General features: G+C 42.5%; 1 non-coding gene across 1 annotated transcript; it reads right to left on the minus strand.

Annotated features, from left to right (window-relative positions):
* Positions 1-3,449: 3,449 nt before the first annotated feature.
* Positions 3,450-3,532, minus strand: trnal-cag (transfer RNA leucine (anticodon CAG)). Its single transcript has one exon. It is a non-coding gene; the product is annotated as a tRNA-Leu (tRNA).
* Between the last annotated feature and the right edge of the window lie 23,098 nt (positions 3,533-26,630).

Below are 26,630 nucleotides of genomic sequence, written 5' to 3' on the forward strand. Positions count from 1 at the left end.
TTGAAAGCTTCAACTGAACCTCGAAATCGAAGCAGTTATGTTTATATTGATTTCTCGCGTTAATCATTACGAACCAGGAACAGCCAGCACACTCGGTCGCATTAGTAATTATGTCACGTCTCTACTTAGCAGAGCATTCAAAGGCCCACTGGAAGTAGTAAAGCACTAAAACACTGCAAAACTGAACTCGGGAAAATCATACTGGGAGCTCTGAGCGATGTCTGCATCCAAGCCATCCAATACGGACTCTGAAACCTTGGAATATCAACACTATGATGCGCTACCTTTTACCTGGAGCAAAACGATGGAATTAGAAGAATGCTTACCGCAGGATACAACTGTGCCGCTGTTATTTGGAGCACGGTTTTCACTTGCATGAAAACTACAGCAGAACGTAGAAGGATGATCACTGAGGAGTCCACGCGGGCATGCTGAGGAGATTGTAGGTCGTACATTTCAATGATTACTGACATTTGCGCTGCTGGAGGTACAGTAATCAACAAAGAACAGGGTGTGCTACTCTCGAATCCGGTCAGCACATGATGAAAAGCCAGGAAGTATACCTTGTCAAATTGCCGTCAACAGGGACAAGTTAACCACCAGCTCCACCGGCGCCCGGCTAGCTCAGTCGGTAGAGCATGAGACTCTTGATCTCAGGGTCGTGGGTTCGAGCCCCACGTTGGGCGGTGCCCGTCTCCTTATTAACAAAGTTTCCCGCTCATCCTTGAACCTCTTACACCTCGATGGTACCGAGCACTGCGTTTTAATGCACAGGTGTGATCAAACCGAGATGAAAAGGGCGTATCTAGCTCCTTGCCCGAGAGATAAATCAGAGGTTCCGCAGATAATCCCTTGGCTCCGGTCACCCGGACGCAGATAGGAGCTGCAGCCATCATAACTTGTATGAAAACTAAGAAGAGCTCCTGTCTATTTACAGTTTCATTTACTCTAGCGTTTCCTTAAACATTGCGTGTACGAAGGCTAAGAAATTGGAGAGCTATTCTAATACAATAACTATTAGGAATCTTTTCGCCATAACAGTTTCACTGTGATTTTGCAGGTAACACGTACGTTGGGAAAACATTTTGAACGCGATCAATAACCGCACTGGAAAAATGTGGGAAAGAAAGGGCGAAAAGCGACTCTTCAACATGTGGAAATATCTTCCTGAGCGGAGCCCTCTTCTCGAAGCTCAACACTCTGCAAGAGTCACTTCTCCCAACTTGCGCCCGCAGGTTTCCGTAGTGTGCCTGCAAAGAGCCATCCGCTTGAGACAGGTGCACCTCCCGATTTCATTGAACTAAGCTAGATGCACAATTTCTAATGCAGCCTTCATCACAATAGACAGTTCATTTCTCGAAAGCTTGTCGTAAAAAAAGGAAACAAAGAACGAAAACGTATAGCTGACAATCTTCTGAAGATGCAGATTCAGCTTTGGGGAAATGGACATTTTATGTATGCAGATGCTTTTCAAGCGCTGGTTTTAGAACGTCGCTGTGCTTCCAGCATCCTTTTCAGCCTTCTAAACTGGCTACCGAGGTGCCGATCACATTGTAAAGCGGTTGAGAGGCCGGAGCTGCTCAAACCGCTCTTGCCGTTTCCCATCAATCAAAAGCACTATGTTGTTTCTTTGTATGGAAAGCTTTTCAAGTCTGGCATCGACACGCACCTTTCCTGAAACGTCCAAAAGGTGAATGCTTTGCAAAGAAATCCAGTCTACCTTCAGGGGGCATGATGTTGAAATCGGAATGAGCCCTGGGTGGGCTTGAAGCAGCAGCTGTTCAGTTAACAGCTGCACAGAAACGCACCCCGCTTGCTTTGTATCATTCGCAAGTTTCTGGTTAAAGAGTAAAAAAGGCTGGAATTCTTCTGCCAGCCGGCAGGATTTCTTCTGCACTCACCCAGAAAAGCCAAGAATTGTATTTCATCTTTCGCAAGCTGTATTTTCCAGGAGGAGAATGAATACTTGCATTAAACTGAATCAAGCCGACAGAGACGCACAGCCGTTGTTTTTCTCCATGGGAAGTTTTTCGTTAAGGAAAAACACCGTTGTCATTTTCTTGCCAGCCGGCGGTATTTCTTGTGCAGCGATGAGCCAGATTTGTATTTCGTATTTCGCAAGTTGTGTGAATTTCTTGAAGTTGAAAGTGAATTCGCTCCAGAAAAGAAATGTCCAGTCGCATGAAAGCCGTGGCTGTTTGTTAAACCGCAGGACCTGAGCTTGCGTTCTGTTTCTCATGGCGTTCGCAAAGGCGATTCCTGCCTTTAAAACTGCTGTGTCTGCGACTGAAAGTGGCGTGTGGCGCAGCTTCTAAAGTCTTGTTGACGCTCCTCGATGTTGCTTTCTCTCTGCCTAAGGAAGTTCGATTGTCGCGTCGGAACGGGGAGACCTAATCCTTCCAGCTTTAAGCCACCCTTCAGTCTTCTGAAGGGTGTCCGAGTGCTAGCATGTCATTTGGCTTTTTTTCTGGGGAAACGGAGAGCGACATTGAAAAAGGTTACCTCCGCCGCCTCGCCCTCCGTGTTAAATGATCGCAAGCCGGCGGCGGCGGCGCTCCCTGTAGTCGTGGCCGAGCGGTTAAGGCGATGGGCTAGAAAGCCATTGGGGTCTCCCCGCGTCGGCTCGAATCCTGCCGACTACGGCGCCCTTCTCCTGTCGCTTCGGCCTGCCCAGAAAAAGGCGGAGTGCCGTTTCTCTCTTCCTGCTTCTTGTACAAACGCTAAATCGCTTGGACCTGCTGCCTTGGAAGTAATGTCTTCAACATCCACCAGTGACATTTCACAGCTGGAAGCACACAGCCACGCTTTTGGCATTGGCATGTCTTGCGCCCTACTTCCAGCCTTTGAAGACCTAATTATTCAAACTGAAAGAACCGGCTGAATGAGTGTTTGCAGTGCACCAGGAGGAGCAGGGACCATAGCATTGGAGGGGTGAGGATGGCGCAGATGGAAACGTTTTCATGCGCTCCTCTGGGAGGAATGAAAAGAAAAGACGAAACCGGAAACAGTAGTAGCCGCAAGAGGAAGTGTCTTCAAGCGCCAAGCAAGCGCTCCTCGTTAGTATAGTGGTGCGTATCCCCGCCTGTCACGTGGGAGACCAGGGATGGATTGCTTGACGGCGAGCCAGGTTGCTTTTCTCCCATCAGATTCCAACCGCTAATGCTAACGCAGTGTGTGGGAGCTTACATGCTTTTCCTTTCCCGTCTTTTTCGGACGACAATTCCAAAGGGGTAACCTGAACCAGCACTGGGCTGCACGGCCTTCTGTTGTGATCAGGTTATATTCGAGTCAAAAAGCCAGAGCATCCGCTTCCATCCTATGGAGCACGAGCTAAATCGGAAGAGGCAGGGGATACACCTACGCCTATCGGCGCACGTTCCCTGCGTCAGGCTGCTTCACCCATTTGCACCCATTTGCACCCGACTGGAGACGGCACTGAGCAAGCTTTTTGTCAGGAGTGGGATTCGAACCCACGCCTCCAGGGGAGACTGCGACCTGAACGCAGCGCCTTAGACCGCTCGGCCATCCTGACGCGGGCCCCCTGTCCCGGGGCGGTCTGATGAGCCACCGCGATCCCACTACGCTCCTCGAGTATCGCACTGTTATTAATACTACAGTGTGACTCCAGCATTAAAATGTTTGGAAAATGTGTCGGCTTTTATAATCCAGTGTAGAGCAGCATGTGATGATTTGTGCTACAACACCAAGCGCTCAAAGTGACGTCTGCGTTTGTCGTTGAAACTTTCAACTCTTTCATCACTTATGTAGGAAATAAAAAGAGCAGTTGTGCGCCACACGCAGAGAGGCCGTCAGCAGAGTGGCGCAGCGGAAGCGTGCTGGGCCCATAACCCAGAGGTCGATGGATCGAAACCATCCTCTGCTACATGTGTCCTATGCACGATTCCTAAGCATGCCATTGGGTTAGCAAAGTGCCTTCAAATAGTCTGCATCTCCCTTTCTTTAAATTCTGTCCTGAGTTTCTCTCTCGTGTGTGTTTGTGCAAGCTTGACACTTGCGGGACTCTTTAATCTTCACCAATACGGAGATGACCAAATGTGTCTTCGGTTGTTCTGAGGTCTTTGATAGTTTCTTTGAAAGCTTCAACTGAACCTCGAAATCGAAGCAGTTATGTTTATATTGATTTCTCGCGTTAATCATTACGAACCAGGAACAGCCAGCACACTCGGTCGCATTAGTAATTATGTCACGTCTCTACTTAGCAGAGCATTCAAAGGCCCACTGGAAGTAGTAAAGCACTAAAACACTGCAAAACTGAACTCGGGAAAATCATACTGGGAGCTCTGAGCGATGTCTGCATCCAAGCCATCCAATACGGACTCTGAAACCTTGGAATATCAACACTATGATGCGCTACCTTTTACCTGGAGCAAAACGATGGAATTAGAAGAATGCTTACCGCAGGATACAACTGTGCCGCTGTTATTTGGAGCACGGTTTTCACTTGCATGAAAACTACAGCAGAACGTAGAAGGATGATCACTGAGGAGTCCACGCGGGCATGCTGAGGAGATTGTAGGTCGTACATTTCAATGATTACTGACATTTGCGCTGCTGGAGGTACAGTAATCAACAAAGAACAGGGTGTGCTACTCTCGAATCCGGTCAGCACATGATGAAAAGCCAGGAAGTATACCTTGTCAAATTGCCGTCAACAGGGACAAGTTAACCACCAGCTCCACCGGCGCCCGGCTAGCTCAGTCGGTAGAGCATGAGACTCTTGATCTCAGGGTCGTGGGTTCGAGCCCCACGTTGGGCGGTGCCCGTCTCCTTATTAACAAAGTTTCCCGCTCATCCTTGAACCTCTTACACCTCGATGGTACCGAGCGCTGCGTTTTAATGCACAGGTGTGATCAAACCGAGATGAAAAGGGCGTATCTAGCTCCTTGCCCGAGAGATAAATCAGAGGTTCCGCAGATAATCCCTTGGCTCCGGTCACCCGGACGCAGATAGGAGCTGCAGCCATCATAACTTGTATGAAAACTAAGAAGAGCTCCTGTCTATTTACAGTTTCATTTACTCTAGCGTTTCCTTAAACATTGCGTGTACGAAGGCTAAGAAATTGGAGAGCTATTCTAATACAATAACTATTAGGAATCTTTTCGCCATAACAGTTTCACTGTGATTTTGCAGGTAACACGTACGTTGGGAAAACATTTTGAACGCGATCAATAACCGCACTGGAAAAATGTGGGAAAGAAAGGGCGAAAAGCGACTCTTCAACATGTGGAAATATCTTCCTGAGCGGAGCCCTCTTCTCGAAGCTCAACACTCTGCAAGAGTCACTTCTCCCAACTTGCGCCCGCAGGTTTCCGTAGTGTGCCTGCAAAGAGCCATCCGCTTGAGACAGGTGCACCTCCCGATTTCATTGAACTAAGCTAGATGCACAATTTCTAATGCAGCCTTCATCACAATAGACAGTTCATTTCTCGAAAGCTTGTCGTAAAAAAAGGAAACAAAGAACGAAAACGTATAGCTGACAATCTTCTGAAGATGCAGATTCAGCTTTGGGGAAATGGACATTTTATGTATGCAGATGCTTTTCAAGCGCTGGTTTTAGAACGTCGCTGTGCTTCCAGCATCCTTTTCAGCCTTCTAAACTGGCTACCGAGGTGCCGATCACATTGTAAAGCGGTTGAGAGGCCGGAGCTGCTCAAACCGCTCTTGCCGTTTCCCATCAATCAAAAGCACTATGTTGTTTCTTTGTATGGAAAGCTTTTCAAGTCTGGCATCGACACGCACCTTTCCTGAAACGTCCAAAAGGTGAATGCTTCGCAAAGAAATCCAGTCTACCTTCAGGGGGCATGATGTTGAAATCGGAATGAGCCCTGGGTGGGCTTGAAGCAGCAGCTGTTCAGTTAACAGCTGCACAGAAACGCACCCCGCTTGCTTTGTATCATTCGCAAGTTTCTGGTTAAAGAGTAAAAAAGGCTGGAATTCTTCTGCCAGCCGGCAGGATTTCTTCTGCACTCACCCAGAAAAGCCAAGAATTGTATTTCATCTTTCGCAAGCTGTATTTTCCAGGAGGAGAATGAATACTTGCATTAAACTGAATCAAGCCGACAGAGACGCACAGCCGTTGTTTTTCTCCATGGGAAGTTTTTCGTTAAGGAAAAACACCGTTGTCATTTTCTTGCCAGCCGGCGGTATTTCTTGTGCAGCGATGAGCCAGATTTGTATTTCGTATTTCGCAAGTTGTGTGAATTTCTTGAAGTTGAAAGTGAATTCGCTCCAGAAAAGAAATGTCCAGTCGCATGAAAGCCGTGGCTGTTTGTTAAACCGCAGGACCTGAGCTTGCGTTCTGTTTCTCATGGCGTTCGCAAAGGCGATTCCTGCCTTTAAAACTGCTGTGTCTGCGACTGAAAGTGGCGTGTGGCGCAGCTTCTAAAGTCTTGTTGACGCTCCTCGATGTTGCTTTCTCTCTGCCTAAGGAAGTTCGATTGTCGCGTCGGAACGGGGAGACCTAATCCTTCCAGCTTTAAGCCACCCTTCAGTCTTCTGAAGGGTGTCCGAGTGCTAGCATGTCATTTGGCTTTTTTTCCGGGGAAACGGAGAGCGACATTGAAAAAGGTTACCTCCGCCGCCTCGCCCTCCGTGTTAAATGATCGCAAGCCGGCGGCGGCGGCGCTCCCTGTAGTCGTGGCCGAGCGGTTAAGGCGATGGGCTAGAAAGCCATTGGGGTCTCCCCGCGTCGGCTCGAATCCTGCCGACTACGGCGCCCTTCTCCTGTCGCTTCGGCCTGCCCAGAAAAAGGCGGAGTGCTGTTTCTCTCTTCCTGCTTCTTGTACAAACGCTAAATCGCTTGGACCTGCTGCCTTGGAAGTAATGTCTTCAACATCCACCAGTGACATTTCACAGCTGGAAGCACACAGCCACGCTTTTGGCATTGGCATGTCTTGCGCCCTACTTCCAGCCTTTGAAGACCTAATGATTCAAACTGAAAGAACCGGCTGAATGAGTGTTTGCAGTGCACCAGGAGGAGCAGGGACCATAGCATTGGAGGGGTGAGGATGGCGCAGATGGAAACGTTTTCATGCGCTCCTCTGGGAGGAATGAAAAGAAAAGACGAAACCGGAAACAGTAGTAGCCGCAAGACGAAGTGTCTTCAAGCGCCAAGCAAGCGCTCCTCGTTAGTATAGTGGTGCGTATCCCCGCCTGTCACGTGGGAGACCAGGGATGGATTGCTTGACGGCGAGCCAGGTTGCTTTTCTCCCATCAGATTCCAACCGCTAATGCTAACGCAGTGTGTGGGAGCTTACATGCTTTTCCTTTCCCGTCTTTTTCGGACGACTATTCTAAAGGGGTAACCTGAAGGAATAGGGGCCTGAAGACACGAGGCATTCTTAAACCAGCACTGGGCTGCACGGCCTTCTGTTGCGATCAGGTTATATTCGAGTGAAAGAGCCAGAGCATCCGCTTCCATCCTATGGAGTACGAGCTAAATCGGAAGAGGCAGGGGATACACCTACGCCTATCGGCGCACGTTCCCTACGTCAGGCTGCTTCACTCATTTGCACCAGACTGGAGTCGGCACTGAGCAAGCTTTCTGTCAGGAGTGGGATTTGAACCGAAGCCTCGCCCGAGAGATAAGTATCACAAATATCATATGTAAATACTGGCCATGTAATACTCTGCATTTTTGAATACTAGTTTATTTTAAAGGGAACTAGAGAAACTAGGAACTAGAGAAATCAAGAAATCACTGTCTTCAAAAAGGCTGAACCAGTTTTTTAACAGGTCTGATTCAGGGTCCTCTTTGGCTCGACACCCTTCCCCCCACATCTGTAATCTTTCCAGTTGTATGTCATTAGAAAGTACAACAAGTTTCTGCTTTGTCTAAGAATGGTATCAAAAAGTAGTCAAAATGGTGAGAAAACTGTGCTTAATGATAATTAAGGGACTTAAAAGTAAAAAGAGATGCTTCATATTGCTTGACTAATTTTAAAAACTAAGTTATAAATGCCGATGCAATTGATGTATTACGCGCCCCAGGCAGCAGAACTGAGCTCCGCGCCTCCTCCCTCTCTCTTTGCCGTGCCAGGTCTAAATATCTAAATATCTAAACATACAGTATGTATCTTTATAGCATGTAATGTACAGCTTTTTAGTATGGATTACACTTTTCTAAACTGTATTTAAAAAATAAAAACGATTACAATCTAATCTTTCCACGTTCGATCCCAAAATCCAAAAAAAATTAAATATAAACGGGGAAAAAGCTGTGCTGAAAGTTTATTAAGATGCTTAGAAGACAAAGATAACAATTTATGTTGCATTTGTCTGATTGTGAATCAAAAAACACATATAATTAAACACCCGTTTGTGATTTAAATCAAAACATGTTTTAAATCAATATAAATGTTTATATTGTAACGCATACTGTACAGCCTTCATTTCTCTATAAAAATTTAAAAGATCGTTTGCGCAGCCTAAGAGGGGGGTCTAGTCTCAGTGACAGCTGACAATGCTCGGTACTGGATTTCTTTGAATGCTCTGCCAAGTAGAGACGTGACAAAATTACTAATGCGACCGACTGTGCTGGCTGTTCCTGGTTCATAATGATTAATGCGAGAAATCAATATAAACATAACTGCTTCGATTTCAAGGCTCCGTTGAAGCATTCGAAGAAACTATAAAAGTTCTCAGAACAACTGAAGACAATTTTGCACTTTGCTAACCCGATGGCATGCTTATGAATCGCGCATAAGACACATGTAGTAGAGGATGGTTTCAATCCATCACTCTCTGGGTTATGAGCTCAGCTCGCTTCTGCTGCGCCACTCTGGTGACAGTTACCCTGTCTACTCGACACAACTGCTACATTATTTCCTACATTAGTAATGAAAGAGTTGAATGAACGACAAACACAGACGTCACTTTGAGCGCTTGGTGTTTTGTAGCACAAATCATCACACACTGCTCTGCACTGGATTATAAAAGGCGACACATTTTCCAAACATTTTAATGCTGGAGTCACACTGTAGTATTAATAACAGTGCGATACTCGAGGAGCGTAGTGGGATCACGGTGGCTCATCAGACCACTTTGGGGCTGGGGCCTAGTGTCAAGATGGCCGAGCGGTCTAAGGTGCTGCGTTCAGGTCATCGTCTCCCCTGGAGGTGTGGGCTTGAATCCCACTCCATAGAAGGAACTTGTTCCATGCTCTCTCTCTGTTGGGTACCAATGGGTGGAGCTCCCTGATGTAGGAAACGTGTGGCTATAGGGGCAGGTTTATCCCATTCCTCTCCTGATTTAGCTTGTCCTCCATAGGATTGTGGTTGCTCTGACTTTTTCACTCGAATATAACCTGATCGCAACAGAAGGCCGTGCAGCCCAGTACTGGTTTAAGAATGCCTCGTGTCTTCAGGCCTTTCCTGCTTTGCTCGCTGGAGATTGTTATGATCAATATTGAACTCTTGAACTCTGTTGGGAAAGAAAACAACAACAGCAATAATCAAGTGCACAGGCAGATTTTCGAAAAGCATGAAGGAGTTGACAGGTTACCCCTTTGGAATAGTCGTCCGAAAATGACGGGAAAGGAAAAGCATGTAAGCTCCCACACACTGCGTTAGCATTAGCGGTTGGAATCTGATGGGAGAAAAGCAACCTGGCTCGCCGTCAAGCAATCCATCCCTGGTCTCCCACGTGACAGGCGGGGATACGCACCACTATACTAACGAGGAGCGCCTGCTTGGCGCTTGAAGACACTTCCTCTTGCGGCTACTACTGTTTCCGGTTTTGCCTTTTATTTTCATTCCTCCCAGAGGAGCGCATGAAAACATGTTTCCATCTGTGCTATCCTCACCCCTCCAATGCTATGGTCCCTGCTCCTCCTGGTACACTGCATACACCTATTCAGTCGGTTCTTTCAGTTTGAATAATTAGGTCTTCACAGGCTGGAAGTAAGGTTGCAAGACATGCCAATGCCAGAAGCATGGATGTCAGCTTCCAGCTGTGAAATGTTGTTGATGGAGGCTGAAGACTACTTCCAAGGCAGCAGGTCCCAGCAATTTAGTGTTTGTACAAGAACCAGGAAGAGAGAAACAGCACTCCGCCTTTTTCTAGGCAGGTGCACAGTGACACGAGAAGGATGCCGTAGTCGGCAGGATTCGAACCAGTGCGGGGAGACCCCAGTGGCATTTTAGTTCATCGCCTTAACCGCTCAGCCACGACTACAGGGAGCGCCGCCACTGCCTTCTTGCGATCATTTATCATGGAGGGCGAGGCAACCGCGGTAACCTTTTTCAACGTCGCTCTCCGTTTAAAAAAAAATAGGCAAATGACATGCTAGCACTCAGACATCCCTCAGAAGATTTAAGGGTGGCTTTAGGCTGGAATGATTAGGTCTCCCCGTTCCGACATTAAAATGGAACTTTGGCACAGAGAAAGCAACATCGGAGAAGCGTGAACAAGACTTTAGAAGCTGCTCTACACGGCACTTTGAATCGCAGACATAGCAGTGTTAGAGGCAGAAATCGCCTTTGCGAATGCGATGAGAAACAGAACGCAAGCTCAGGTCCTGCAGTTTAATAAACAATCCTCCATACACTCAAGTGAAAAATTAATAATACCAATGTAAACATCGTATTTACAATTTGTTGATAATAGAAATGTTAAGTTCTCTAAATGGTTGTGATAGTTTACCCAGGCAGCAAAAGATCAGCTACACTGGGAAGATACGACACCGAAGATATGATTAATAACCTTTTAAATCTGAAGGGAGATCTAAAGGGATCCCCCCACACACACACACGATAGAAGCAGGAAGCAGAAGCAGGGACAGTTGTCAGAAGGAAAGAAGGTGACTATTAATTGTTATTAAAAATGACTTAAATTCGATCATGTTGTGATATTTAGAAATATAAAAAGTCAATTAATTGTCCATAATATTGCTATTCTATTTTTTTTAAAAAATGTTTGTTAAAAAATATGTCACAGCACCAGTTGGATTTGAACACACATCTTGTGGATTATTAGGCCAGCATGTAGACAAGCAGGGTACTGGGGAAGTCGCATGAGCAGAGGTGAAACAGCCCTACACAGCCCTGTCGCAGTACACGGATATAATTATATCGTTATTAATATCTTTAGATACACAATTCCATATTATATTAGCAGAAAAGCTTAAAACTACCACTTTTTTACATGCTATTTCACATGTTAAAGACTTCGATGCTTAAAATGTTTAGGGAGAAATGGAATACTGGTGTGTATTTTTTCTTTAAAGTACCGAGACCAGCCATATACTGTATGTTTATGTTCCAAAATTAATATCGTTTATGGCCTTCACACGTGTTACAGTATGCTCCTATTCTTTTTATGCTCAGCTACTAAGATTTCCATTCAGTGGTATAATTCCATATAAATATTCAATACTAAAACGGGCACAGTAAAGACATTTAAAACTTTCTACGACAGCCCAACGCACCACGAGTGCCCCTGTTGGTCAACTAATCACATACCGCGGTATTGAGTCAGCTCTTCGCCCCACTGTGCAGAAGTTGTCAAAACATATTTGTCAGCCTAGATAAACATGTTATTGCAGATTGGGCATCCCAATGTAACTGCTGGGGCCAGATGAGCACACTGAGTCAGCTCTTAGCCCCACCGTGCAGAAGTTGTCAAAACATGTTTTTCAGACGAAATAAATGTGTTTTTAAAACCTGAGCATCCCAATGTAACTGCTGGAGTCAAAAGAGCATACTGAGTCAGCTCTTAGCCCCACTGTGCAGAAGTTGTCAAAACATGTTTTTCAGCCGAGATAAACGCGTTTTTGCAAACTTGAGCATCCCAATGTAACTGCTGGGGCCAGAAGAGCACAGTGAGTCAGCCCATAGCCCCACTGTGCAGTAGTTGCCAAGAAGTGTTTTTCAGCCGAAATAAACGTGTTTTTACAAATGTAAGCATCCCAATGTAGAACTGTTGGGCCCAGAAGAGCAAACTGAGTCAACTCTTCGCCCCACTGTCTAGAAGTTGTCAAAACATATTTTTCAGCCTAGATAAATGTGTTTTTGCAGATTTGGGCATCCCAATGAAACTGCTGGGGCCAGAAGAGCACACTGAGTCAGCTCTTAGCCCCACTGTCTAGAAGTTGTCAAAACTTGTTTTTCAGCCGAAATAAATGTGTTTTTGCAGATTGGGCATCCCAATGTAACTGCTGGGGCCAGAAGAGCACACTAAGTCAGCTCTTAGCCCCACTATGCAGAAGTTGTCAAAAAGTGTTTTTCAGCTGAAATAAACGCGTTTTTACAATTTTGAGCATCCCAATGTAACTGTTGGTGTCACAGACGTCCAAAGGGACTAACCGTGGAGAGCAGGAGAGCGGAAAAAGACCCATATGCATAGTGGAGAGATGGGAAAAAGACCCGGGCTCGTTAGTGCAAAGAGTTCAGCAGTGCCGTATAGAAACCTATGCCCTCAGCTAGCGGACGTGGGGCGACCTGGTGCTAGGCGGGTCTCAGGACATCTGAATGTCAATGCTGAGCAAGGGCAGAGTGCAAGACCCGGAAATGTATAGCCCAAGGGAAAAAGAGGGACCGGAAGGACAGCAGGCAGGAAACTAGGGACAGGACAGAGAAGGACCGCCCTCTGGCTGCAGAGGGTGTGACAGTTGGGCCAGAAGAGCAAACTGAGTCAGCTCTTTGCCCCACTGTGCAGAAGTTGTCAAAATGTGTTTTACAGACGAGATAAACACGTTTTTGCACTCTTGAGCATCCCAATGTAACTGCTGGGGCCAGAAGAGCACACTGAGTCAGCCCATGGCCCCACTGTGCAGTAGTTGCCAAAAAGTTTTTTTCAGCCGAAATAAATGCATTTTTGCAAAATTGAGCATCCCAATGTAACTGCTAGGGCCAGAAGAGCAAACTTAGTCAGTCCTTAGACCCATTGTGCAGAAGTTGTCAAAACGTGTTTTTCAGCCTAAAGAAACGTGTTCTTGCAAAATTGAGCATACCAATGTAACTGCTGGGGCCAGAAGAGCACACTTAGTCAGCTCTTAACCCCACTGTGCAGAAGTTGTCAAAAGGTGTTTTTCTAGCCGAAATAAACGCTTTTTTGCAAACTTGAGCATCCCAATTTAACTGCTGGGGCCGGAAGAGCACACTGAGTCAGCCCTTAGCTCCATTGTGCAGAAGTTGTCAAAACATATTTTTCAGCCTAAATAAACGTGTTTTTGCAAATTTAAGCATACCAATGTAACTGCTGGGGCCAGATGAGCACACTTAGTCAGCTCTTAGCCCCACTGTGCAGAAGTAGTCAAAACGTTGTTTTCAGCTCATATTAACGCGTTTGTGCAACCTCAAGCATCCCACTGCAACTGCAGTGGCCAGAAGTGCATACGGAGTCAGCTCTTAGCACCAGTGTGCAGACCTCATCAAAACGTCGTTTTCAGCCCAAATTGACGCGTTTGTCAACATCTGGCATCCCACTGCAACTGCAGTGGCCAGAATTGTATACCTAGTCAGCTCTTAGCACCAGTGTGCAGACCATGTCAAAACGTCGTTTTCAGCCCAAATCAACACATTAGTGCAACATTTGGCAAACCACTGGAGCTGCAGTAGCCAGAAGTGTATACATAGTCAGCTCTTAGCACCAGTGTGCAGACCATGTCAAAACGTCATTTTCAGCTCAAATCAACCCGTTTGTGCAACCTCTGGCATCCCACTGCAACTGCATTGGCCAGAAGTGCGTACGAAGTAAACTCTTAGCACCAGTGTGCAGACCTCATCAAAAAGTCGTTTTCAGCCCAAATTGACGCGTTTGTTGAACATCTGTCATCCCACTGCAGCTGCAGTGGCCAGAATTGTATACAGATGCAGCCATTCAAAATGGGTGGGGCATTTCGCGGTATACCCCGGTGGGCGTGTCGCATCAAAACGCAGTATCACGCGGTAGATCGCATCATTTGACGTCATGACGGAAAGTATCCGGAATCACCTTGTAAAACCGCCAGGAGGAGCCAATAAAGCTTAACCTCTCATGTACAGCATTTGAGCTTTTAAATTTAAACTGTGTATTTCAGCATGTTAATCATCAGTCATTAAAAAGTTGGTATATTTTATGAAAGCAAGATTGCTCAGTTGGACAAAAGTACACAACCTACCTTTATCAGAAATATTTATGCATCAAAGCCTTTACCGAAGATATTACTAATAGTATTAATGATGAATGACTTTGGACAAGCTGTAAACTCAAAGTATTATGCTGGTCCACATTCTTTCTAACCGTCATTTTAGTCAAAAATACTTTTAGTTTTTTCTTTGACAAACACCACAGCATTTCGTAGATCTAACTAACGAGGACTGGACATTAGCTAGCCAATATGATAAAGGAATTACTTTTTTTTGCTAATTTCTTTAGCACATTTGTACAAGCACTTGAAATCTGTCCAAGCCCTACTTTGTCAGGCATTTTCTTTTACTGCAACGGACATAAAAACTCCCTTGCTTTTAACAGAGCATTTCATAATTTCTAACTATAAAAATTATTTAAACTCCTACACTTATCATTCAACCAGAGCTGAAAATATCACAAGGATCCTGAAGAGCATATCAAAGACTTGTATCAGATACATGAGAATCCAGGCTTTTTTATCAACGCTTTCTTTTCCGTATACCAGATATTATGGAACCACTTCAGAAGGGTGTCAGCCAGTCAGATTCCGGGAATTGGTACTTTAAAGAAAAAATACACACCAGTATTCCATTTTTCCTTAAACATTTTAAGCATCAAACTAACATGTGAAACAGCGTGTCAAAAAGTGGCAGTTTTAAGCTTTTCTGCTTATATAATATGGAATCGCATATCTAAAGAAATTAATAACGATATAATTATAGTCATGTACCGCAACACAAGCCAGAATCCAGCCGGAGCCATGACTTCTTTTTTTAACAAACATTTCTTTGAAAAAATAAAACGTTTCCCTGGGTCTGTGATTAAATAAAACTTCACTCGCACCAAACAAATTTATATTTCTAAATATCACAACATGATCGAATTTAAGTCATTTTAATAACAATAAATAGTCACCTATGTGTTACAATATAAACATTTATATTGATTTAAATCGCGTTTTGATTTAAATCGCAAACGCGTGTTTTAATATATGTGTTTTTGATTCACAATCAGACAAATGCAACATAAATTGATATCTTCGTCTTCTATCTTAATAAACTTTCAGCATAGCTTTCTCCCCGTTTAGATTTATTTTTCTTGGGATCTTGGGGTCAAATGTGGAAAGATTAGATTGTAATCATTTTTATTTTTTAAATACATTTTAGAAAAGTGTAATCTATAATAAAAAGCTGTACACCACCTGCTATAAAGATACATATTGTAATACTTTCGGGCTCGGATAGGACGGACACAAGAACTCAGACTTGCGGAGTTAAAGCAAGTTAAAGCCTTGATTTTATATATCACCTTTAAAAGTGGCATCTCAAAGCAATACAGATTACAAAGCAAATACCCAACACTGATTGTATTGAATTGAATTGAATTGATGGGGGGGGGCAGGTGAGAGAGCACAGCCAGGACAGACAGGAAAATAAGATACACTCCACAGACATTCACAACAGCGACATATCATAAAAAACGTTTGCACATACAGTATTGTTAAATTATTACTTGTTTTTCAGGAAGTTAAAAAAAAACACTTGAATTGCTTATCCAGTCTCTTAAAATAAAATTATTTTTCAAGCAATGCAACTAACGTCAGGCAACGTGTTTTTTTTTAATCCAACATTGACAGCCACATCTTAAATCTTGTCAGTCAGCTCTTTTTTCTCTATTTGAATTGTGGCGATTCAAACAACTTGGGATAACAAGTGGTCTCAAAGTCACCGAGCTCACAGAGCTTCAACAACAGATTACAATTTCCTTAGTCCTTCCTTAGTCTTCCTGAAATAGTCAGATTATGAGTGAATAAAAGCATTTTATTAAAAACACGTTTGCGTTTGTTTGGGAGCTATATTATGTATTTTTCATATGTAAGATATAATGATGTGTCCCTGCTTACACATCGCACGACTTTAAAAGCTAGAAAAACAGGTTTCGATTCACATTATCTGGCGAGCCTTGTTTTGTCAAAGGACAGCACACTCTCTCTCGCTTGCCCTAATGGACAATACACAGGGGGGAGTTCAAGGTAGAAGGGGGGCGAGATTTCCAGCGAAAGACACCCCCCCCCTCCAAAACCCGGTAAGTACAGTACTTACTAGTTAAGAAATCTAGGTGTTAGCATAAATTATAAGTAATCAATAATATTAAATTTAGCACTGCAATAAATTGTGCTAATAATAAATTCTATTCTACTCTGAGAATGTAGGGGGAGGAAGAATGCCCGTGGTCTTTTCACTTATTGCAATATTATGGACACTCAATTGACTTTAAAAAAAAATGTTTTTTTGACAGCTGGTACAGCACCCCACCACGCCCACGCGCCAGCATTATATTCTCATGTACGGGTAGAATATGTTCATTGTCTTCAAATGAAAGACGGGTTCCTTTCGCCGTAGTCGGGAGACATTAGAAGCTTGCCACGCCCAGATTGTTACACCAACGCATTAGCATGTTAAAGCAATTTCATTGAGGAGCCTAGCTTTCTTAACTAGTAAGTACTGTACTTACTGGGTTTTGGAGGGGGGGAGGTGTCGTTCACTGGAAATCTCATCCCCTTCTACTTTGAAAATACCTGTGAAATTGGTTTAATTCGTCACAGCCAGCACTCCCGCAGAGAGGGGGGTTGTATTTGCAGTGCATCGGTATAGATGGGAAAGCCAGAGCCGAGTCAAGTCTAGCCATGTGTGAGTCTAGTCTCACAGAGCTTCAACAGGAGATGACAATTTCATTTAATTAATAACGTGTTTGCTTTTGTCTGGGTGCTGACAAAGTAAAAAACAAATACTTTTTGACAATGAAGAACTGTGTGTGTGTCTCTCTCTCTGCTGGCGTGTGTAATCGTTTTTATTTTTAAATACATTTTAGAAAAGTAATGTACCATAAAAGTATTGTGAGACATATTTGGGTTAACATGTTCAGTGTTCATTGTGTGGTAATTTGTTTGGTGGGAGTGAAGTTTTAATTAATCTCTGACACAGGGAAAAGTGTGGTGTGGACGGCTGAGGAGAGAATGCAGGCTCGCTCTGTGTCCGTTATTCTTTTTGTCTTTTTGTCTTTTTGAGCCAGTGAAAGCTCTGTTGTCCTTCACATGAATGCCTGAATCATTGTACTGAACCCAGAATTTTACAGTATTTTTTCTTTAAAATACCAATAACAGCAACATACAGTTTACATAATATGTTGATGTTCCAAAATTAATATAGTTTATGACCTTCGTTATGCTCTTCGTTAATGTCTAAGCCAGAACACATCATTATATCTCATTTTGTATTTCTTTTTTGTATTTCGTTTGCCCAGCCTAACAGTATTATTGTTATTGTTTTTATCCTGTAAAGCACTATGAGGAGCCACCTTTAAAGGCGCCATATGCAATAAAGTTCATTTTTATTACTATTGTTAATTTGCTGGACAGAGAGGTGAACATTATTACGCAGAAGACAAGGATAGCGATTTACGTTGCATTGTGCATTGTGCTGCTGTAATACAGTTTTAAATAATTAAAAGTCTAAACAGTATCAGCTTTATTTATGGGTTTTAAATAAAGGCGATTTAAACGCTATTTAAATCAATCTAAATGTTTATATTGTAACGCAAAGGTGACTATTCATTGTTATTCAAATGACTTAAATTCGATAATGTTGTGATATTTAGAAATATAAATTTGTTTGGTGTGTGTGAAGTTTTATTAAATCTCTGACCCAGGGAAACGTTTTATTTTTTCAAAGAAATGTTTGCTAAAAAAAAAAGTCATGGTTATAGCTGGATTCAAACACACAACATATGATGGGGGAGTGAGGAACCTAACCCACAGCGCCACCAGCAAGGTCACACAAGGAGTGTTGAAAAAGCCCTACAAACATTATCAACAGACATCGTACAGCGTGTACTATTCTTGTGTTGCAGTACATGAATATAATTATGTCGTTATTAATTTCTTTAGATACGCGATTCCATATTATATTCCCTTTTAATCAAATTCTAAAAGTATGCTTGTTGACTCCGGTATCACATTAGTTAAAGACTTCGATGCTTAAAATGTTTAGAGAGAAATGGAATTCTGGTGTGTATTTTTTCTTTAAAGTACTGAGACCAGCAATATACTGTATGTTTATGTTCCAAAAGTAATATTGTTTATGGTTTTCACATGCGTTACAGTATGCTCCTATTCTTTTTATGCTCAGCTACTAAGATTTCCCCGCAGTGGCAAAATTCCATATAATAACGATATAATTATATTCATGTACCGCAACACAAGAATAGTACATGCTGTACATTGTCTGTTGATAATGTTTCTGTAGTGCTTTTTCAGCACTCTGCATGCGACCTTGCTGGTGGTGCTGTGGGTTAGGTTCCTGACTCCCATGTCACATGGTCTGTGATCAAATCCCACTGTGGAACCATGACGTTTTTTTAACAAACATTTCATTGAAAAAATGAAACGTTTCCCTTGGTCAGAGATTAAATAAAACCTCACTCGCACCAAACAAATGTATATTTCTAAATATCACAACATGATCGAATTTAAGTCATTTTAATAACAATGAATAGTCACCTATGCGTTACAATATAAACATTTATATTGATTTGAATTGCGTTTTGATTTAAATCGTAAATGCGTGTTTAAATATATGTGTTTTTTGATTCACAATCAGACAAATGCAACATAAATTGATATCTTTGTCTTCTAAGTATCTTAATAAACTTTCAGCATAACTTTCTCCCTGTTTAGATTTATTTTTCTTGGGATCTTGGGATCAAACGTGGAAAGATTAGATTGTAATCGTTTTTATTTTTTAAATACATTTTATAAAAGTGTAATCTATGCTAAAAAGTTGTACACCACCTGCTATAAAGATACATATTGTAATACTTTCGGGTTCGGATAGGACAGACAGGAGAACTCAGACTTGCGGAGTTAAAGCAAGTTAAAGCCTTGATTTTATATATCACCTTTAAAAGTGGAATCTCAAAGCAAAATAAATACCCAACACTGATTGTACCCATCTGTCATGCTAATAAAGCACCTTGAATTGAATTGAATTGAGGGGGGGAGCGAGAGAGCCAGGACAGACAGGCAAATAAGATACACTCCACAGACATTCACAACAGCGACATATCATAAAACGTTTGCACATATAGTTAAGTTATTACTTGGTTTTCAAAGTGCAATGAAATACAATATTGTTGTTGTTGCTGTTATTGTTTTTATCCTGTAAAGCGTTTTGAGAAGCCACCTTTAAAGGCGATATATAAAAGCGTTGATTCTTATGGAATGTGTTCCGCCGGGGATTCAAAGAACTATTTTTTTTTTAATCACGTATAGCGGTATAACTTTGTTCATGCACAAACAGTGGCATATTACATTATTAATTTGGGTGTCTCCTCTTGCCAGAAAGCTCTAAATTGCATTTTGAGTGCGGTTTTTGACTTTTTCTAAATTGCAACCCGTAAATAAAGCTGATACGGTTTAGACTTATTTTAAACTGTATTACAGCAGCACAATGGACAATGCAACGTAAATTGCAAAAAATGCACTTGCAATCTGTCCAAGCCCTACTTTGTCTGGCATTTCCGGGGCAGAGACTCTGGGGGATCATTGTGTGGTACAGAACGGAGCTCAGTCAATCCAAACAAGTTCAGTGTTGATTCAGTTTAAAAAAAACTGCAACGGACATAAAAACTCCCTTGCTTTTAACAGGGCGTTTCATAATTTCTAACTACGAAAATTGTTTAAACTGCGACACATCATTCATTCCATTCCATTCCATTATCAGTCTTCCATTTCTCCCTAAACATTTTAAGCATGAAAGTTTTATGAAACGGTACCCAAATATGCGATTGCTGTATAAAATGAATTTTAATTAAAAAAAATTATTTAACATGAAAATTAAGCTGTTTACATCTTCCGCCTGAGAACAGTCACCCGTTGCTACCCAATGCAGAAACACAGCCACTAACTAGCAAAGAGAGGACATTAGCTAGCCAATATGATAAAGAAATAAATTATTATTTTGTTTATTTCTTTTGCACATTTATTTTATCGATTGTACAAGCACTTGGAAACTGTCCAATCCCTAGTTCATCAGGCATTTTCTTTTACACTGCGGGCATTCTCCTGGTCTGGCGCCGGTCTGTGTCTTCTAGGATATAATGCCAGCGAACTCTTGTTTTTATGTCCACTATAACAATCTCCTTTGCTTTTAACCGAGCGTCTAACCCCTCTGATTGGAGAAAAAAGACGTGCTGGTTTGCTATACATACTGTACCAGGAAGATGATTTCTTTCTATTCGAAACGTGTATTTTAAAAGTTTAAGAAGTAAAAACCTTACAGCGTACACAGATTTCTAAACTGATCAGGATCGTTATCTTTGTCTTATCCATAATAATGTTCACCACTCTGTCCAGCAAATTAATAATAAACTTTATTTTATATAGCGTTTTAAACGAATAAGTAATTAGATTGCTCATAAACCTAATCACTTTTTCTACATAAACACAGCGTGATTGTTCTCTGAAAATGCTTTTTCTTTTTATTTAGGCTCAGATTTCAACTATAGATTGTATTATTATAAACTTTCTTGGAAAAATGTATTTTATGTAAACCATGTTTGCTATTAATTCATTTAGGGCTAGAATATGTTCATTGTCTTCCAAACGAGTCGAGTTGACATTAGAAGCTTGCCACGCCCGGACTGTTACACCAACGCATTAGCATGTTAAAGCGATTTCATTGAGGAGCCTAGCTTTCTTAACTAGTAAGTAGTGTACTTCCTTGGCTTTGGAGGGGGGGAGGTGTCTTTCGCTGGAAATCTCGCCCCCTTCTACTTTGAAAATACCTGTGAAACCGGTTTAATTCTTCACAGCCAGCACTCCCGCAGAGAGTGGGGTTGTACTCGTTAATGTCTTAGCCGGAACACATCATTATATCTCATTTTGTATTTTTATAAAAAATCGTTTGCCCAGCTTAACACTATTGCTGTTATTGTTTTTATCCTGTAAAGCACTTTGAGGAGCACAGCTTTCTCACCACTTAGATTACTTTTTGATACCATCCTTACACAAAGCAGAAACTTCTTGTATTTTCCGATGACATACAAGTGGAAAGATTACAGATTTTAATCGTCTTTTTTCTGAACCAGGGAAAACCTGATCATGTTTCTCTATAACAATAATAAAAAACTTTATTTTACATATCACCTTTAAAAGTGGCATCTCAAAGCAATACAGTAGATGTAAACCACAGATTACAAAGTAAATACCCAGACAAACGCAAACGCGTTTTTAATAAAATGCTTTTATTCATTCAGCAGAGAGAGAGCGTAAAACCTGGGCGTAACAGCTGTTCCTTTTTCTGATCACTCGCTCTCTGGATAAACGTCTCACCTGTCCTTTTCTTTGTTTTCCTAATTTGCTGATTATGCCTTCTGCGATCCACTCCTGCCCTCACACCTAAAGAAGACTATTTTAAATTTCTTTGCGCGGTCCATTGTGCAATTAACCCTTGTATGTGCTGTCCTTAAGGTGATATCACATAAAGGTGATATGTAAAATAATGTTTTTTATTATTGTTATAGAGAAACATGATCAGATTTTCCCCGGTTCAGAAAAAAAGGTCTAAAGTATACTAGTTTGTCACTAGTATACTTTTAATACAGTCTTTGCTGTGCTCTATCCCCTCTTTGCTAAATGGCTTTTGAATAGAGTCACATGAAGAGAGAGGTGAAACAGCCCTACACAGCCCTGTCGAAGTACACAAATATAATTATATCTTATTAATTTCTTTAGATACGCGATTCTTTTAATACAGTCTTTGCTGTGCTCTAGAGGATCCTTGTGATATTTCGAGCTCTGGTTGAATGATAAGTGTCGCAGTTTAAATAATTTTAGAAATTATGGAATGCTCTGTTAAAAGCAAGGGAGTTTTTATGTCCGTTGCAGTTTTTTGCAACATGAATATAATTATATCGTTAATAACTTCTTGAGATACGCGATTCTATATTATATTCCCTTTTAATCAAATTCTAAAAGTATGCTTGTTGACTCTGGTATCACGTTAGTTAAAGACTTCGATGCTTAAAATGTTTAGGGAGAAATGGAATACTGGTGTGTATGTTTTCTTTAAAGTACTGAGACCAGCCATATACTGTATGTTTAAGTTCCAAAATTAATATTGTTTATGGACTACACACGCGTTACAGTATGCTCCTATTCTTTTCATGCTCAGGTACTAAGATTTCCCTTCAGTGGTAAAATTCCATATAAATATTCAATACTTAAACGGGCACAGTTAAGACATTAAATATACATATACATACTGTATACAGTACAGTTTGCATACGGTAATATGTTTATGTTCCTAAATCAATCTCTGTTATGAGCATGTGAAAGGCATGGTGAATCGATTCTCAAAAAATGACTGTGCTTTGCATGATTGGAAACAAATGCGTGATTGCGAAATGCTGTGGTGTTACTTTTACAAAGAAGGTCAATGAAAAAAATAATGTGGACCAGAGTTTACAGCTTGTCCAAAGTCATTCATTACTAATACTATTAGTAATAACTTCGTTAAAGACTTTGATGGCGACAGCTCAAACATGAGAGGTTGAGCTTTATTAGCTCCACCTTGCGGAAATTCCGAATACTATTATATTGCTTGCGGTATTATAGGAGAATTTAAGGTAACTAGCGGTATTTACCGGTAACTCGCGGTAGACTGCGTAAAGCTCACCGCAAAATAATGTGGTATCGCCCGCACATGTTGAATGGCTGCATCTGTATACATAGTCAGCTCTTAGCACCAGTGTGCAGACCTTGTCAAAACATCATTTTCAGCCCAAAGTGATGCGTTTGTACAACATCTGGTATCCCACTGCAACTGCAGAGGCCAGAAGTGTATACCTAGTCAGCTCATTGCACCAGAGAGCAGACCTTGTCAAAATGTTGTTTACAGCCCAAATTAAATTAAAATAAAGTTTGTGCAACATCTGGCATCCCACTGAAACTGCAATGGCAAGAAGTGTATACCTAGTCAGCTCTTAGCACCAGTGTGCAGACCTTGTCAAAACGTCGTTTTCAGCCGAATAACATGTTTGTGCAACATCTGGCATCCCACTGCAACTGCAGTGGCCAGAATTGTATACCTAGTCAGCTCATTGCACCAAAGAGCAGATCTTGTCAAAACATCATTTTCAGCCCAAATTTTGTGCAAAAACAACGTTTTGAGAAGGTCTGCACACTGGTGCTAAAAGCTGACTCTGTATGCACTTCTAGCCACTGCAGTTGCAGTGGGATGCCAGAGGTTGCACAGACGCGTTACTTTTGACTGAAAACGAAGTGTTGACATGGTCCAAACACCGGTGCTAAGAGCTGAATCCGTATGCACTTCTGGCCACTGCAGTTGCAGTGGAGTGGGATGCCAGAGGTTGCACAAATGCGTTAATTTGGGCTGAAAACGATGTTTTGAAAAGGTCTGCAATCTGGTGCTCAGAGCTGACTCTGTATGCACTTCTGGCCACTGCAGTTGCAGTGGGATGCTAGAGTATGCACAAACGCGTTAATTTGAGCTGAAGCTGAAAACTACGTTTTTACAAGGTCCGAACTCCAGTACGAAGAGCTGACTCGGTATGCACTTCTGGCCACTGGAGTTGCAGTGGGATGCCAGAGTTTGTACAGATGCGTTACTTTGGGCTGAAAACGACGGTTTGACAAGGTCCACACACTGGTGCTAAGAGCTGACTCGGTATGCACTTCTGGCCAATGCAGTTGCATGGGGATGCCAGAGGTTGAAGGCAAGTTGTGTTGAAGGTAAAGCACCACTGTCAGCAGAGTGGTGCAGCAGAAGCGTGCTGGGTCCATAACCTATAGTTTGATGGACTGAAACCATCCTCTGCTGCTTTACATGTGTTTTACGCACGTTTTATAAGCACGAGTTGAAACTTTCAACTCTTTCATCACTTATGTAGGAAATAAAAAGAGCAGTTGTGTGCAATTGGCAGAGTGGCTGTCAGCAGAGTGCCACAGTGGAAGCGTGCTCGGCCCATAACCCAGAGGTCGATGGATCAAAACCATCCTCTGCTACATGTGTCTTATGCATGATTCATAAGCATGCCATCGGGTTAGCAAAGTGCATTCAAATAGTCTGGATCTCCTTTTCTTTAAGTTTAATCTTCACCAAACAGAGATGCCCAAATGTGTCTTCAGTTGTTCTGAGATCATTGATAGTTTAACTGAACATCGATATCGAAACAATTATGCGCTATTTTTTTTCTTTGTATGGAAAGCTTTTCAAGTCTTACATCGACACGCGCCTTCCCTGAATGTTTCGCAAAGAAATCCAGTCTACCTTTATGGAGCATGATGTTTAAATTGGAATAAGCCCTGGGTGGGCTCGAACCAGCAGCCATTCAGTTAACAGCTGCATAGAAACACACACCGGTTGCTTTTCATCATTCACAAGTTTCTGGTTATGAGTAAAAAGGACAGAATTTTTCTGTCAGCTGGCAGGATTTCTTCTGCACCCACCCAGAATAACCAAGAATTGTATTTCATCTTTCGCAAACTGTATGTTCCAGAAAGAAAATGAATACTTATATTAAACTGAATCAAGCCGACAGAGCCTTTTTTCTACATTTGGAAGTATTTCATCAAGGAAAAACATCGCTGCCATTTTCTTGCCAGCCGGTGGTATTTCTTCTGCACCGACGATCCTGTTTTGTATTTCGTATTTTGGAAGTTTTATGAATTTTTTGTCTAGAAAGTTGCTTTAAAGCCGTGCCTGTATATTAAACTGCAGGACCCGAGTTTTTGCTCTGTTTCCCATTGCAGTCGTAAAGGCGTAAATCAAAGGCAATTCCTGCGTCTAACACTACTATAAATGAAGTTCGACCCCTACAGACAGCACAAACCATGAAACACACCTCATTCGTTAGTGCTGCATTTGTGCCGGTTTGTGCTTTCGTTTCCTAGATATAGCGCCTTGTTTTTTCAGGGTCGATACGTCACTCAGCCTCCCTACAACATCGTAGGGGAACCGGACTGGTCTCACTCTTTAGTGCTACATTTGTGCCGGTTTGTGACGTTGAAAGTAACCTCCCAGCTTTTTTTTTTCCTTAGATATAACGTTATCTTTTTCCAGGGGTGGTGTCACTCAGCCCCTATACAACGTCATAGGGGAACCGGACTGGTCTCAAGTTAGTTCTGTGTTTGTGCTGGTTTGTGCCATTCAAAGTAGCGTTTGTGCTGCTTCCTGAGATATAGCACTTTGTTTTTCCGGCGATCACATGACCATGACTTTGCCCTCCAGTGACCTCAGGTGCCGAGTTCAAGCGCTCTGTTACTGGCGCGAGAGTAATAACTCTCCAACTTTGTTCCTCTGTTTGACCTGGTGAAGGTACAGCGGTGGATTTTGCATTTAATATTGTAATGCATATGGCCACTATTACAGGTTGTTCTAACTGGCTTGACAGTGTGGTGACATCATCACCCTTCCGTGTGAATAGCAGGGACCGCAGCCGTCAGGTTGACGGGAGATTTCCCCTTAGCTCAACTGGCTGGGTCCCTGTTGAGTGATGCCAGAGGCCTGGTTTCGAGTCCCTCGTGGTAGGGGGCTGACCTGAGGTGGCAGAGGCTAGGGTGCATACCCAAAAGAACCTGAGAGCTCTACATTGGCGTCAGAAGAGGGGAGGGATAGCCCTTCACTGAGGATGGTGGATTAAGCTGGGGAGAGTGTAATGCATTCGGCCACCATTGCAGGCTATTTGAGCCGGCTTACCAGCGTGGTGACATCACCGCCCTTCCCTGTGAATAGCAGCGACCGCAGCCGTCAGGCTGATAGGAGATTTCCTTTTAGCTCAACTGGCTGGGTCCCTGTTGAATGATGCTGGAGGCCTGGGTTTGAGTCCCCGACGGTGGGGGGCCGACCTGAGGTGGCAGAGGCTAGGGCGCATACCCACGTGAACCTGACAGCACTACAATATCATTATCTTCTATGCGTTTGTGTGAACAGGAAAATTTAATTTGTCTCCAATATCATACCCGAATCAGAAGAGTTGCGGGTATAGCCTTAAGAATCGAACATTAGCAAAAAATTGTATGTTCTTACAAAGAGGCTTTAATGAACAAGTCTTAATACCTCATAGCGGTGTCCTTTTTTAAAAATCTGAAGAAGTAAAAAGTTTCGCATTGTCTCCTTCTTAAAGAAACATGGACATCAAAGGACATGTGAAGATTCAACCTGTCGAGCCACGTATTTAAAAAGACTTGAATTTGCAACTTTCTGAACCATTTTTGCTCTTTTTTATGCAAAGCACATTCGCCAACATGAAAAGGAACCAGGACTTCAGTTTACACGGTTCATGACACATCCGCGAAACAAATGCTACTTTCAACGGCACAAACGTAGCACTAATCAATAAGGTAGGTTTCATCGTTTGTGCTGTCTGTAGGGCGGCCAACTTCGCAGAGCTCCTAAAGTCTTGTACACATTTCTCCAATG

The sequence above is a fragment of the Lepisosteus oculatus genome, chromosome 27 (assembly GCF_040954835.1).
Source record: "Lepisosteus oculatus isolate fLepOcu1 chromosome 27, fLepOcu1.hap2, whole genome shotgun sequence".
Classification (NCBI taxonomy): domain Eukaryota; kingdom Metazoa; phylum Chordata; class Actinopteri; order Semionotiformes; family Lepisosteidae; genus Lepisosteus; species Lepisosteus oculatus.